Here is a 15,581-nt window from a genome sequence, read left to right as displayed (position 1 = left end):
CCGGGTAGGTGATGAAAAGGTGGTCTTTCATGTGTGCAAATCTATGAAGCAACCCAACAGTACCGAGATGTGCTCTTTTGTTGACCTCGTCACAACAGTGATAATTGATGACACCAGTGCAATGATTAATGTGGAGGACCCATTGGAGGCCGTATTATTGAATCTTGATGCCAATGAGGATGCAAGCCGAGTGGAGTGCGTGAATGCTTTACATAGAATGGGCTCTTATTCTTATGAGCCTAGGAAATTGTCTTTGGATCTCGAGAATAGAAAGACTTCACCAACTAAACCTTCAATTGAGGAGCCTTCGGTGTTGGAGTTGAAACCACTTCCTCCACACCTCAGGTATAAGTTCTTAGGCTCAAATTCTACTTTACCAGTTATTCTTTCTTATTGCCTTACTAACATGCAGGTTGATGCCACATTGGCGGTGCTTTAAAAGCGGAAAAAGGTAATTGGATGGACTTTAACTGATATTTGGGGAATAAGCCCCGCATTGTGTATTCACAAAATTATCTTGGAGGATGATGCAAAGCCTTCCTTGGAGCAGCAAAGAAGATTGAATGAAGCAATGCAAGAAGTTTTGAAAAAGGAGGCGATCAAGTGGTTGGATGTCGGGGTTGTGTACCCCATCTCTGATAGCTCTTGGACTTCGCTGGTACAATGTGTACCGAAGAAGGGTGGCATGACCGTGGTTACAAATTCTCAAAATGAGTTGATTCCTACAGGAACAGTCACTGGTTGGAGGGTATGCATGGAATACCGCAAGTTGAATAAAGTGACCCACAAGGATCACTTCCCTTTGCCTTTCCTAGACCAGATGTTAGACCGACTTGCTGGGCGTGCCTTCTATTGCTTCTTGGATGGGTATTCTGGGTACAACCAAATCTTGATTGCTCCGAAAGATCAGGAAAAGACCACATTCACTTGTCCATATGGCACTTTTGCTTTCTCTAGGATGCCTTTTGGGTTGTGTAATGCACCGGCTACATTTCAGCGGTGTATGATGGCCATTTTTACCGATATGGTGGAAGACATTTTGGAGGTGTTCATGGACAATTTTAGTGTTGTGGGGGATTCATTTGATGAGTGCTTGAAGAATCTTGATAGGGTGTTGGCCCGTTGTGAAGAAACTAATCTTGTCCTCAATTGGGAGAAATGCCACTTTATGGTGGAAGAAGGAATAGTCCTTGGGCATAAAATATTGAAGCATGGTATTGAGGTAGATAAAGCAAAGATCGATGTGATTTCAAGACTCCCTCCCCTACATCTGTCAAGGGAGTTCGAAGTTTTCTTGGGCATGCGGGGTTCTACCGGAGATTTATCAAAGACTTTTCGAAGGTAGTGAACCCCTTGTGCAAGTTGTTGGAAAAAGATGCTAAGTTCGTGTTTGATAAGAAATGTATGCAAGTCTTTGAACTTCTCAAGCATAAGTTAACCACCAGTCTTATCATTGCCGCGCCTAATTGGAACTTGCCCTTTGAGCTCATGTGTGATGCGAGCGATGTTGCGGTTGGGGCGGTTTTGGGTCAAAGAGTGAACAAAATGTTTCATCCGGTGTACTATGCAAGTAAGATAATGAATGATGGTCAGGTGAACTACACGGTGACCGAGAAAGAACTTTTGGCTATTGTGTTTTCTATGAAAAAATTCCAGCCGTATCTTATGGGTGCCAAGGTTATTATTCATACCGACCATGCCGCAAGAAAACTAGGGATTTTAACGCATTTTGTACTCCTTCTTACTTATGCTTTGATTAGAAATTCATACAAAATAGTCCCAAAAGGCTCACAAGTTATGCTTGATTGCAGGTTTGATCAACAAAGTGACAAGATGTCAAAGATCCGCTCAAAAGGAGTGAAACTTGCACAAGTACCAAGACAAGACAAAGCTCAGGCAAAGCAAGGCCAGTGCGGCCGCACTACATTCTGTGCGGTCCGCACTGTGAGGTTCAGAAAGCATGACTTTCAAGGCACAAAGGCAATGCGGCCGCACTAGGATTTGTGCGGTCCGTATTGAAGGCAATGCGTCCGCACTCAATTTAGTGCGGTCTGCAGAACCCAAGATCAGAGAAGTGTCAGTTTCAAGGATTCAAGTCAATGCGGTCCGCATTCCATTTTGTGTTGACTGCACTAGAAGCCTTCGCGGCCGCAGTCCATTCTCCTCGGTCCACAGTGCCTGAGTTCAGAGAGTCAGATCTTCAGATTCAGAGCTCTAGTGTGACCGCACACCATTTTGTGCGGTCCGCACTAACCTTGCAGGGGCATTTTTGTCCAGCATTTTTAGCTTAGTTTAAATAGCTTCTTTTCCCATTTTTTAGGGTATCAGATATTATAATTAAGCAGCTGCGCTCGTGGGTTCAAGATTCTTAGCTATTTGGGCAATTTTATCTACTTTTCATCATTGAATCTTGTAATTTAGCTTAACAATTAATTAATATGAGTTGTTCTTCATCGATTTCTTGTTTTTCTTCTTTAATTATGAGTAGCTAGACCCATAAGCTAGGGTTGTGGCTCAACCCTAGTGTGGGTAATTGATGGGTCTTGTATTTTAGGGCTATATTGACTATGGGTGTTTGATATTTGGGCCAATTTCATGATTAATTGTTGAATTTTGCAAACACTAGTTTGTGTTTAGTTGACTTGGGAACTTCTTGAGAAAAAGAGCCTAAGTCTCCGAAATTGGTCCAACAAGGAATTGAGACGTACTCAAGAGATTGATAGCCCCAATTAAAGGGTTAAACCTCGAGAGAGTAATACCTGACTTGAACCCTAGTTGCTTGTGCAAATTTGCCAATTGTTGAGAAAGTCAATTCGGGCAAAATCACTCAAACTACCGAGAGGTGTAGAGTGGGTAATATTGTGCAACAGTTATATAATACTCCTCAATTATGTCAATTGTGCCTTAGATTTAAGTACCCATCAATTGACCACCTAGGCGGAAGTTACTACCCTAGTGCCTTTTAAATCATTTGAACAACCCGTAGCATTAACTCTTAGCTTAATCTTGTTGCATTTACTATTTGTAGTTTGATAATAGTAGAAGTAAAAAAAACCCCAAAACTGATTAGAAGTGCAATTTGGAACACATACGCAATCCTAAACTAGATAGATACTCGATTCTAAATTCTAGCTCTCTGTGGAAATCGATCCCGACCCAAAATCGGGTAAAAGCTACTCCGACCCTGTCTTGCTACATAATTAGTAGTGCGGAGTAGGCCGCGATCACCTTTTTGGCGCCAGTGCCCCGGTGCGGTCCACTGTACCATTTTGTGCGGACCGCATTGATGAAACTTTTGAAAGCTGAACCTTGGGAAGTGAGGCTACACTACATTTTGTGCGGTCCGTACTACCTAGATACAAAGGGTGGGTAGTTTGAATCCCACCCCTGTGCGGATCGCATGGCCATTTTGTGTGGTCCGTACTGCGTACCTTTTGCAACATGTCTGCAACTTTTTCTTCTATCTGCAATTCTGTTTCTTGCCTGCTGCTATTGATAATAACAAAGTAATTTGAATTGTGTTTGCAGATAATGGTAAAACAGTGAGGCAAAGGATCTAAACAACTGGGTAGAGGAGGATCCTCCCGGGGAGGGAAATAGAAAATGGTTAGACTCGCTCCCCAAGGTAGGCAAAACCTCAAAAACATGCGAAAATCGATAAAAGCTGCTGACAAAGCCATTGACATGTCGGGGAGTGAGTACGAGCCCTCCCGGGAGATCTCTTCGGACTCTGTGCCAGAATTCATCCCTGACTGGCTGGAGAGGCATAGACTGAGAGATACACCTCCATCATCCCCCACTACCCAAGCATCAGTGAACATCTTTCTGGGTCGTCTGAGGGCTTAGATGATGGTAGTGGGGAGTACTCCACCTCTCCTACAGCTTCACTATCTGGAGAGGGTGCCGTAGGTGATGAGGAGGAACTAGGGGGAGACAAAGAAGTAGGAGAAGGAGGTGAACCTCAAGTGGGGTGTATTTCCCGAACTATGAAGCCGAAGGTGTGGCAGGACCGGTTTGTTAGTGAGGTAGCATACCACAAGTTCCGGGAATGGTGGCCGGTAAGAAAGTTAATCCCCGAGCAGAGTTTTATTAATAGAGACTTGCTACCTCACAACCCCAACATGAGGAGGCAGTTTAGGACAAGAGTGGGCTGGGAACATTTTTTTAGATGAGTGTGGAGATGCCAACGAACACTTTGTCAAGGAGTTTTATAGCAACGTAGCCCACATCAAAAAGGGCTCCAAAGTGACCAAGGTTCGAAATCTGAAGATGTTGTTTGACGGGAAGACAATCAATGACTATCTTAGGTTTAATGAAGAAGATGAGACCCTGTACATGGCAAAGATGGAAATGGGCAAGGAGGTCCGCCCATGGTTGGCACAGTACCTGGCAATCCCAGGTACCACTCCTGACTGGTTGACTGCGGGCGTCAAGATTCTGAGACATAGTCTGAATTTCGAGGCACGAGGGTAGGAGACATTTGTATATAGCAGGTTGGACCCCATGACACATGACAACTCCCTCCCTCTCCATCGGGTTGTGTTAGTGGCTTCGATCATGGTGGGGTACCCAATCAATATGGGGAATGTAATGTCGCGGATTATTACTATTATGGGTGTAGAGCATGACAGAAACTACCCGTTCCCCAATTTTCTCACTATGTACTTCCGGGACCTGAAAGTGGAGAAGAGGCCCTTCGACATCAAAGTCAAAGCGAAGGCCCCTTTTTCCTAATACAACATGCAGGGGGATGACAACCTAAGAGCAAGAACTTCAAGAGTACAGTTACTGCTCCAACTGACCAGTCTGAAGAGCCAGTTGTGGTAGTGACTCCAGCTGAGCCTGCCTCTACTACCACTGCGGCCCCTCCTGGTCCATCCACCTCAGCGGACCCGGAGATTCCATCTTCCCGGGCCCATCCTATTATTGCCCACCGACTAAGCCAAGCACTTCTTAGTATCAACAACTGGATGCAGACGGCCTTATTAAAGTTGTCCATCCTAACTACCACGGTAGAGGCTCAGTCGGCACCCTCACCCCCACAGGTTCTCCAGTCGATAGAGGATGCTCTCAAAGAGATTTTAGACAACCAAAAGAAAATCCTCGACACTCAGAAGGTACTGACTGAGGTAGTTGATTCACATAGCAAAGCTCTCAAAGAGCTTGCTCGGGAGCACAAGAAGCTGAGAAAGACACGGGCATCTAAGGAGTCCGTGAAGGCGTTGAGAGCTGATGTTGACAGACTGAAGGCAGATCAACTTCCTTTAGACTTACTGCTCTAAGACCCAGTACCCGCAGCTCATTCCCAGCCAGAGTAGTCACAGAGGCCTTCCAAGAGGAAGAAGATGATTTCTAGAGCGGATAATGCAGTCATCCAGTTGGCGGACCCACCGGAGGCTTCCTCCAGTCAGCCTCAGGATGCACTTCAAGTTCCTGTCCAGGTCCAGGCACAGGTCCTAGCAGCACAACAGCTGGCCACTGGGAACCAGTCTGAGGTTCCCGAGCACAGTGAGAACCTTGGGACCACTCAGGAGCCTATGCAGACAGATAGGCCATAGGGAGTCCCTATATCCTTTTTCCTTTCTCTTTTGATGTTTTATTTGGTTTAGTTGGCATTGGGGATAATGCCAGCTTTCATTTGAGGGGGTAGGCCCTACATTCGGATGAATGTATATATTTGACATTTACATTTTTTATGCTTTATTTATCTTTTCATTTTTGGGTTGTATATAATTTTAACATTTCATTACATTTATCGCACTTTTACTTTACTTTGGGTCTGTATACAAAGTTATGCTACATTTTACATATTCATTCCATCTATTGTATATTCAAATCCCCTCTTGTATATATTCATTCTACTCTCCGCAAATTTTTTCATTCTTAGATTTTTATTTGTGATTCGTAGCTTCTTGTTTTGAAAGTTTGTAATAAGCCTTTGGTTTTCTTAATGTCACGGTTCTTTCCAAAGTTGGAGTTTTGTGTAAACCGGGTGGCTCTTCCCAATGATGGATGGAGTGACAACCTTCTTAAGGTTTTGAGTCCGTTTTTCTTTTTGTTTTTAGTAGTTAGTAGTCAAGGGTGCCTCAAGCAAAGCTTCACTTGGGCCTAGCACATTTGCCTTTGATCTTATGGTCAAAAACAAATTGTTGTGTTTAGGATGGTGAAAGTAGTGACCTTGAGACTCTTGTGTTGACCGATAATCATCAAGTGGTTTTTTGGGACCATTGTGGGCTCAAATTTTATCTAAGGTCGTTGTGGGCCCCCGACTCTGTGTCTTTAGCAATCCCATAGCTTGTATGGCGAGTAATCGCCTTGCAAGTCCATGTCCTGAGCCATTGGTCTAGAACTTGACCTGAATGTTTGTTGAGGCGAAATCTTAAGTAAATTTTGACTTGAGACATGATTATAGGCTCTCCTTGGTCCAACTGATAGTTTGAACACTTCCATAACCTACCAATGATAAGATCCCTAGTCAACCTTTTTGAGCCTTAGACCTTCTTCCTTCAAGAACCATGATACAAGCCTATACCCGTTCTAAAATATACCCTCTCTTGGCACCCGCTCCGATCTTACCTTTAGCACTTGGCAAAAGTATAAGTTTGAAGGCAGAGAAGAGGATTGCAACAAAGTGGTAAAAAGGCACAAAAATAAAGAAAAAGGAAAGGTAATGAAAAATAAAGAAAAGCAAAAAGACAAAAAGAATATTCAATGTGAAAAAGAATAAAAACGGATTCAAGAAAAGCAAATAATGAAAGGCGTGGGAAGTTGAAACAGTAAAAAAGGTTTGAAATGTATAAGAAAGAGTGACAGTGTTTCTCTTTAACTCCTCAGAAAGAAGTGAAATGACTCAAAGAATCAAGTGAATGTGTTCCAAATGAATCAAAAGAAGTGCTTAAGGGAATATGGAACCTACTTAGACCAAAACCTTTCCTACCCTGAACCAAAAGCCTTCATAATGTCTCCACAAAAGCCCTATATGATCTTGAGTTGAATGAAACTTACATTAGTGGATACTCACATAAGGGGCAAGCATATGGTACCTAGAGCCGGATTTGTGGCTTTTTCTTGAGAGAGATGAGTGAACTTCCATTAACCTCATTTTAAGTGCCACTATTCTAAAGGTGGGGTTTGCTTAGGGAGAGTTGAGGATGTGTGAGTTTGGGTTCCACAATGACCAAAGTAATAGAAAAGAGTCCTTTGATGTGTTGAGCCAACTCTTGATGCTCTTGTGTCACACTTAATCCATGGTGTTTCAAAGAGTAAAAGTTGTTAATGATTCATTTGTATTGAGGGCAATTGTTAGTCCCAATTGATGCTAGATGAGGTTACTTTAGGTCGGCTTAAAACTTCTTGGATTTTTCCTTAAGGGGTGGGTATTATTTTGTTTGCTTGAGGACAAGCAAAAGCTTAAGTTTGGGGGAGTTGATAACTAGGGATTTTAACGCATTTTGTACTCCTTCTTGCTTATGCTTTGATTAGAAATTCATACAAAACAGTCCCAAAAGGCTCACAAGTTGTGCTTGATTGCAGGCTTGATCAACAAAGTGACAAGATGTCAAAGATCAGCTCAAAAGGAGTGAAACTTGCACAAGTACCAAGACAAGACAAAGCTCAGGCAAAGCAAGGCCAGTGCGGTCGCACTACATTCTGTGCGGTCCACACTATGAGGTTCAGAAAGCATGACTTTCAAGGCACAAAGGCAATGCGGCCGCAGTAGGATTTGTGTGGTCCGCACTGAAGGTAATGCGGCCGCACTCAATTTAGTGCGTTCCGCAGAACCCAAGATCACAGAAGTGCCAGTTTCAAGGATTCAAGTCAATGCGGTCCGCATTCCATTTTGTGCGGACCGCAATAGAAGCCTCCGTGGCCACAGTCCATTCTCTGCGGTCCGCAGTGCCTGAGTTCAGAGTCAGATCTTCAGATTCAGAGCCCTAGTGCGGTCGCACACCATTTTGTGCGGTCCGCACTAACCCCGCAGGAGCATTTTTGTCTAGAATTTTCAGCTTAGTATAAATAGCTTCTTTTCCCATTTTTAGGGTATCAGATATTGTAATTAAGCAGCTACGCTCGTAGGTTTGCGATTCTTAGATATTTTGGGCAATTTTATCTACTTTTCATCATTGAATCTTGTTATTTAGCTTAGCAATTAATTAATATGAGTTGTTCTTCATCTATTTCTTGTTTTTCTTCTTTAATTATAAGTAGCTAGACCTATAAGCTACGGTTGTGGCTCAACCCTAGTGTGGGTAATTGATGGGTCTTGTATTTTAGGGCTAGATTGACTATGGGTATTTGATATTTGGGCCAATTTCATGATTTATTATTGAATTAGTGGTTACAAACACTAGTTTGTGTTTAGTTGACTTGGGCTCTTCTTGAGAAAGAGAGCCTAAGTCTCAGAAATTGGTCCAACAAGGAATTGGGGCGTACTCAAGAGGTTGATATCCCCAATTAAAGGATTAAACCTCGAGACAACTTGAACCCTAGTTGCTTGTGCAAATTTTCATATCCAATTGGGTTTGAGAAAGTCAATTCGGGCAAAATCACTCGAACCACCGAGAGGTGTAGAGTGGGTAATATCGTGCAACAGTTATATCATACTCTCCAATTATGTCAATCGTGTCTTAGATTCAATTACCCGTCAATTAACCACCTAGGTAAAAGTCATTACCCTAGTGCCTTTTAAATTATTTGAACAACTCGTAACATTAACTCTTAGCTTAATCTAGATGCATTTACCATTTGTAGTTTTATAATAGTAGAAGTAAAAAGAAAACCCCAAAAATGATTAGAAATGTAATTTGGAACACATACACAATCCTAAACTAGATAGATACTCGATTCCAAATTCTAGCTCATTGTGGAAATCGATCCCAACCCAAAATCGGGTAAAAGCTGCTCCGACCCTCTCTCGCTATATAATTAGTAGTGCGGAGTAGGCCGCGATCACCACACTCTGGTACTTGATAACGAAGAAGGACTCCAAAGCTAGACTGATGCGATGAGTCTTGTTACTTCAAGAGTTTGATTTGTAGATTGTGGACCGGAAGGGTAGTGAGAACCAAGTGGCGGACCACTTGTCCCGTTTGGAGGAGGAAGGGAGGCCTCGTGATGGCCTAGAGATTAATAATTCATTTCCTGACGAACAACTCCTTTCGGTGTTGATGAATGATATGCCATGGTTTGCCGATGTTGCTAATTTCCTTGTGACCGGTATAATCCCGTGTGAGCTCTCTTCTAACCAAAGGAAGAAGCTCAAGCTGGATAGTTTGGACTTCTATTGGGATGAGCCGTACTTGTTCAAGATTTGCACGGATGGTTTGATCCGAACGTCTTTCCCGGAGGAGGAGCAATTGAGTATCTTGGAGGCTTGTCATTCCTCTCCCTATGTTGGCCATCATGGCGGGGTGAGGATGGCTTCTAAAGTTTTTAGTTGTGGATTTTATTGGCCAACTTTGTTCAAAGATGTGGGTGATTTGGTGAAGAGATGCGATGAATGCCAAAGAGCGGGTATAATTTCGAAGAAAGATGAGATGCCTCTCAATACCATCCTTGAGGTTGATATTTTTGATGTATGGGGCATTGATTTCATGTGCCCATTTGTTAGCTCTTGTGGGAACACTTACATTCTTGTGGCGGTGGACTATATTTCAAAGTGGGTTGAAGCCGTGGCTTTACCCAACAATGAGGTCCGGACTGTTGTTGCATTTCTCAAAAAGAGCATTTTTACAAGGTTTGGTACTCCTCGTGCAATCATAAGTGATGAGGGTCTCATTTTTGCAATAGAGCTTTCGACACTTTGCTTTCAAAGTATGGTGTCAATCACAAAGTTTCTACTCCCTATCATCCTCAAGCAAGTGGTCAAGTTGAAGTCTCTAACAGGGAAATCAAAAGCATGTTGTCAAAGACGGTCAATGCAAATAGGACCGATTGGTCAAAGAAGTTAGATGGCGCTCTATGGGCTTATAGGACTGCTTACAAGACTCCAATTGGTATGTCTCAGTATCAGTTGGTGTTTGGGAAAGCTTGCCATCTACCGGTTGAGTTAGAGCACAAGGCTATGTGGGCTTTGAGGAAGCTAAATCTTGAGTGAGATGTTGCAGCCAATCTCCGTGTGGAGCATGCCTACTCCAGTTCGTCCTTGTATAAGGACAAGATGAAGTACCTTCATGATAAATATGCTCGTGGAAAGAAGTTCAAAGTAGGTGATTTGGTTCTCTTGTTCAACTCCAGGTTACGTCTGTTTCCGGGAAAGCTCAAGTCAAAATGGAGTGGGCCTTTTGAAGTTGTGTGTATGACCCCGTTTGGTGCTCTTGATTTAAAGAACAAAAATGGTGAAGTTTCCAGAGTTAATGGGCACCGGGTCAAGCATTATCTTGGAAAAATTGATGACAACCATGTGGTGGCACTTCTTTATTTCAAATGATGTGATGGTAACCTGCGTCGTGCCGCGACGTTAAATCAGGCGCTTCTTGGGAGGCAACCCATGTGTTTTACTTCTTGTTTTTATTTGATTTTCATTGTAGAGTAGGATTGATTTTTGGGCTAACTAGTTGTGAGATGTTACAGGGTTGTGTTGATGCAGTGCTGGACATAGTGGAAAAAAGTGCTAGGTCTCTGAAGTTGTTAATGCGGCCGCACTACATTTAGTGCAGACCGCACTAGTAAGGGTGAAATGTAGACCTCTCTGAAGTTTGCCACTGCGGCCGCACTATATTTTGTGCGGTCCACAGTGGACCACTGCGGTCGCAGTCCATTTTGTGCGGATCACAGTGTGTTGCCTCCTCAAGCTTGAAAATAGATGTGTTGTACGGACTGCGGTCCATTTTGTGCGGTCCGCACTGGTTGGTGAGACTGGGCCCCAGGTCCTTTTCTATAAATAGGGCCTGAGGCCCTCCTTTTACCCTTTTCAAACCCTGATTCTTAGAACTAATAGAAGCATTGTTCATTATCTTTTCTCCTCATAACTAACTGCTTGGAATCGTTATTCTTTATTTCATCTCATAGCTGGTACCATTACATCCCTTTTACTTGTTCAATTTTGTTAATTTCTTTTAATTTTTGTTTTTCCTACTTCCTTTTCTATGTTTCCCGTATTTTCCTCAATTGATTAGATTAGGATTGTTAATTTCTTGATTAGAGTAGGTTCATGTAGTTAAAAATAATGGGAAATCACGTAGGGACAGGACTCAGGTGTTAATTAAGCTTAAAAGCAAAAATTTATGAACCCTAATTTAGTGCCACAACTGGGCATTCAGTGCAGACCACTGTCATTTTTGTGCGGTCCGCGGTGCCCCTATGCGGTTCACAGTACCATTTTGTGCGGACTGCACTGCTTAATGTTCTGAAAGCTGAGTCTTAGGGAATGCAGCCGCACTATATTTTGTGCGGACCGTATTGCCCCTTGTGCGGCCGCACTACATTTTGTGCGGTCTGCAGTGGCCCCTATGCGGCTGCACACCATTTTGTGTGGTCTGCACTGGGTACCTTTTGCAACATGTCTGCAACTCTTTCTTCTTTCTGCAATTCTGTTTCTTGCCTGCTGCTATTGATACTAACAAATTCATTTGAACTGTGTTTGCAGACAATGGTAAAACAACGAGGCCAATGATCTAAACAATCGGGCAGAAGAGGATCCTCCCGGGGAGGGAAGCAGAAAATGATAAGACCCACTCCCCAAGCTAGGCAAAACATCAAAAAAATGGGGAAGATGATAAAAGCTGCTGACAGAGCCATTGACATGTCGGGGAGTGAGTACGAGCCCTCCCGGGAGATTTCTTCAGACTCCATGCCAGAATACATCCCTGACTGGCCGAAGAGGAACAGACTAAGAGACACACCTCTAGCACCCCCCACTGCCCAAACGTCAGTGAATATATCTTCTGGGTCGTCTAAGGGCTCAACAGCAGGTAGTGGGGATAAATACTCCACCTCTCCCACAGCTTCATTATTCGGAGAGGGTGCAGTAGGAGATGAGGAGGAAGTAGGAGGAGAAGAAGTAGTTGGAGAAGGTGGTGAACCTCAGGTTGGTGGTATTGCTAGGACTAGGAACCCGGAGGTTTGGCAAGACCGATTCGTTAGTGAAGTAGCATACCGTAAATTCCGGGAATAGTGGCCGGTGAGGAAGTTAATCCCGGAGCGGAGTTTTATTGATAGAGACTTGCTACCTCACAACCCCAACTTGAGGAGGCAGTTTAGGACAAGAGTGGGCTGGGAACATTTTCTAGATGAGTGTGTGGATGCCAACGAACACTTGGTCAAGGAATTTTACAACAACATAGCCCATATCAAAAAGGGCTCCAAAGTGACCAAGGTTCGAAATCTGAAGGTGTTGTTTGACGGGAAGACAACCAATGACTATCTTGGGTTTAATGAGGAAGATGAGACACTGTACATGGCAACGATGGAAATGTGCGAGGAGGTCCGCCCATGGTTGGCACAGTACCTGGCAATCCCAGGTACCACTCCCGATTGGTTGACTGCTGAAGTTAAAATTCTGAGGCGTAGTTTGAATTTCGAGGCACGGGGGTGGGAGACCTTTGATGTAGCAGGTTGGACCCCACAACGCATGACAATTCCCTCCCTCTCCACCAAGCTGTGTTAGTGGCTTCGATCATGGTAGGTTACCCAATCAATGTGGGGAATGTGATGTCGCGGATTATTACTATTGTGGGTGCCGAGCATGATAGAAACTACCCGTTCCCTAGTTTCCTCACTATGTACTTCCAGGATTTGAAGGTGGAAAAGAGGTCCTTCGACATCATAGTCAAAGCGAAGGCCCCTTTTTCCTGGTACAGCATGCAGGGGGATGACAACCCCAAGAGCAAGAACTTCAAAAGTACAATTACTGCTCCAATTGGCAAGTCTGAAGAGCCAGTTGTAGTAGTAACTCCTGCCGAGTCTGCCTCTACTTCCACTACTATCCCTCCTGGTCTATCCACCTCAGCAGACCCGGAGATTCCATCTTCCCGGGCCCATCCTATTACTGCCCACTGACTGAGCCAGGCACTTCTTAGTATCAACAACTGGATGCAGACTGCCTTATCCAAGTTATCCATCCTCACTACCATGGTAGAGGCTCAGTCGGCACCTCCACCCCCACAGGTTCCCCAGTTGATAGAAGATGCTCTCAAAGAGATTTTAGACAACCAGAAGAAAATCCACGACACTTAGAAGGTATTGACTGAGGCAGTTGATTCACATAGCAAAGCTCTCAAGGAGCTTGCTCGGGAGCACAAGAAGCTGAGAAAGACACGAGCATCCAAGGAGTCCATGAAGGCATTGAGAGCTGATGTTGACAGACTGAAGGCAGATCAGCTGCCTTCAGACTTACTGCTCCAGGACCTAGTACCCGCAGCTCATTCCCAGCCATAGCAGTCATAGAGGCCTCCCAAGAGGAAGAGGATGATTCCTAGAGCGGATGATGCAGTCATCTATTTGGCCGACCTATCGGAGGCTTCCTCCAGTCAGCCTCATGATGCACTTCAGAAGCCTATCTAGGTCTAGGCCCAGGTCCCAGCAGCGTAGAAGCAGGCCACCGGGAACCAGTCTGAGGTTCTTGAGCACAGTAAGGACCCTGGGACCACTCAGGAGACTATGCAGACAGACAGACCATCAGGAGTCCCTATATCCTTTTTTCTTTCTCTTTTGATGCTTTATTTGGTTTAGTTGGCATTTGGGACAATACCAACTTTCATTTGAGGGGGTAGGCCCTACATTCAGATGATTGTATATATTTGACATTTACATTTTTTATGCTTTCTTTATCTTTTCATCTTTGGGTTGTATATAATTTTAACATTTCATTACATTTATCGCACTTTTACTTTACTTTGGGTATATATAAAAAGTTATGATACATTGTACATATTCATCTCATCTATTGTATATTCAAATCCCCTCTTGTATATATTCATTCTACTTTCCACAAATTTTTCGTTCTTAGTTTCTTATTTGTGATTCGTAGCTTCTTGTTTTGAAAGTTGCAATAAGCCTTTGGTTTTCTTAATGCTACGATTCTTTCCAAAGGTGGAGTTTTGTGTGAACTGGGTGGCTCTTCCCAATGATGGATGGCGTGACAACGTTCTTAAGGGTTTGAGTCTATTTTTCTTTTTGTTTTTAGTAGTTAGTAGTTAAGGGTGCCTCAAGCAAAGCTTCACTTGGGCCTAGCACATTTGCCTTTGATCTTATGGTCAAAAATAAATTGTTGCGTTTAGGATGGTGAAAGTAATGACCCTGAGACTCTTGTATTGACCGATAATCATCAAGTGGTTCTTCGGGACCATTGTGTGCTCAAATCTTATCTAAGGTTGTTGTGGGCCTCTAACTCTGTGTTTTTAGCAATCCCATAGCTTGTGTGGTGAGTAATCACATTGCAAGTCCAAGTCCCGATCTATTGGTCTAGAACTTGCCCTGAATGTTTGTTGAGGCGAAATCCTAAGTGAATTCTGACTTGAGACATGATTGTAGGCTCTCCTTGGTTCAAATGATAGTTTAACACACCCATAACCTACCAATGATAAGATTCCTAGTTAACATTTTTGAGCCTTAGACCTCTTTCCATCAAGAACCATGATACAAGCCTATACTCATTCTGAAAGATACCCTCTCTTGGCACCCGATCTTTTCTTTAGCACATGGCAAAAGTATAAGTTTGGGGGAGGGGGGAGACGAGGATTGAAACAAAGTGGTAAAAAAGCAAAAAAATAGAGAAAAGGAAAGGCAATAAAAAAGAAAGAAAAACAAAAAGACAAAAAGAATGTTCAATGTAAAAAAGAATAAAAAGGGATTCAAGAAAAGCAAAGAATGAAAGGTGTGGAAAGTTGAAAAAAGAGAAAAGGTTTGAAATGCATAAGAAAGAATGACAGTGTGTCTATCTAACCTCTTAGAAAGAAGTGAAATGACTCAAAGAATCAAGTGAACGGATGTCAAATGAATCAAAAGAAGTGCTTAAGGGAAGATGGAACCTACTTAGACCAAAACATTTCCTACCCTGAACCAAAAGCCTTCACAATGTCTCCACAAAATCCCTATATGATCTTGAGTTGAATGAAGCTTACATTAGTGGATACTCACATAAGGGGCAAGCATATGGTACCTAGAGCCGGACTTGTGACTTTTTCTTGAGAGAGATGAGTGAACTTCCATTAACCTCGTTTTTAGTGCCACTATTCTAAAGGTGAGGTTTGCTTAGGGAGAGTTGAGGATGTGTAAGTTTGGATTCCACAAAGACCGAAGTAATAGAAAAGAGTTCTTTGATGTGTTGAGTCGATTCTTGATGCTCTTGTGTCGCACTTAATCCATGGTGTTTCAAGGAATAAAAGTTTTTAATGATTCATTTGTATTAAGGGCAATTGTTAGTCCCAACTGATGCTAGATGAGGTTACTTTAGGTCAGCTGAAAATTTCTTGGATTTTTCCCTTAAGGGGTGAGTCTTATTTTGTTTGCTTGAGGATAAGCAAAAGCTTAAGTTTGGGGGAGTTGATAACTAGGGATTTTAACGCATTTTATACCCTTTCTTGCTTATGCTTTGATTAGAAATTCATACAAAATAGTCCCAAAAGGCTCACAAGTTGTGC

The sequence above is a fragment of the Nicotiana tabacum genome, chromosome 18 (assembly GCF_000715075.1).
Source record: "Nicotiana tabacum cultivar K326 chromosome 18, ASM71507v2, whole genome shotgun sequence".
Lineage (NCBI taxonomy): Eukaryota > Viridiplantae > Streptophyta > Magnoliopsida > Solanales > Solanaceae > Nicotiana > Nicotiana tabacum.
The sequence above is the reverse complement of the archived record's forward strand: the minus strand, read 5'-3'. Positions refer to the sequence as shown.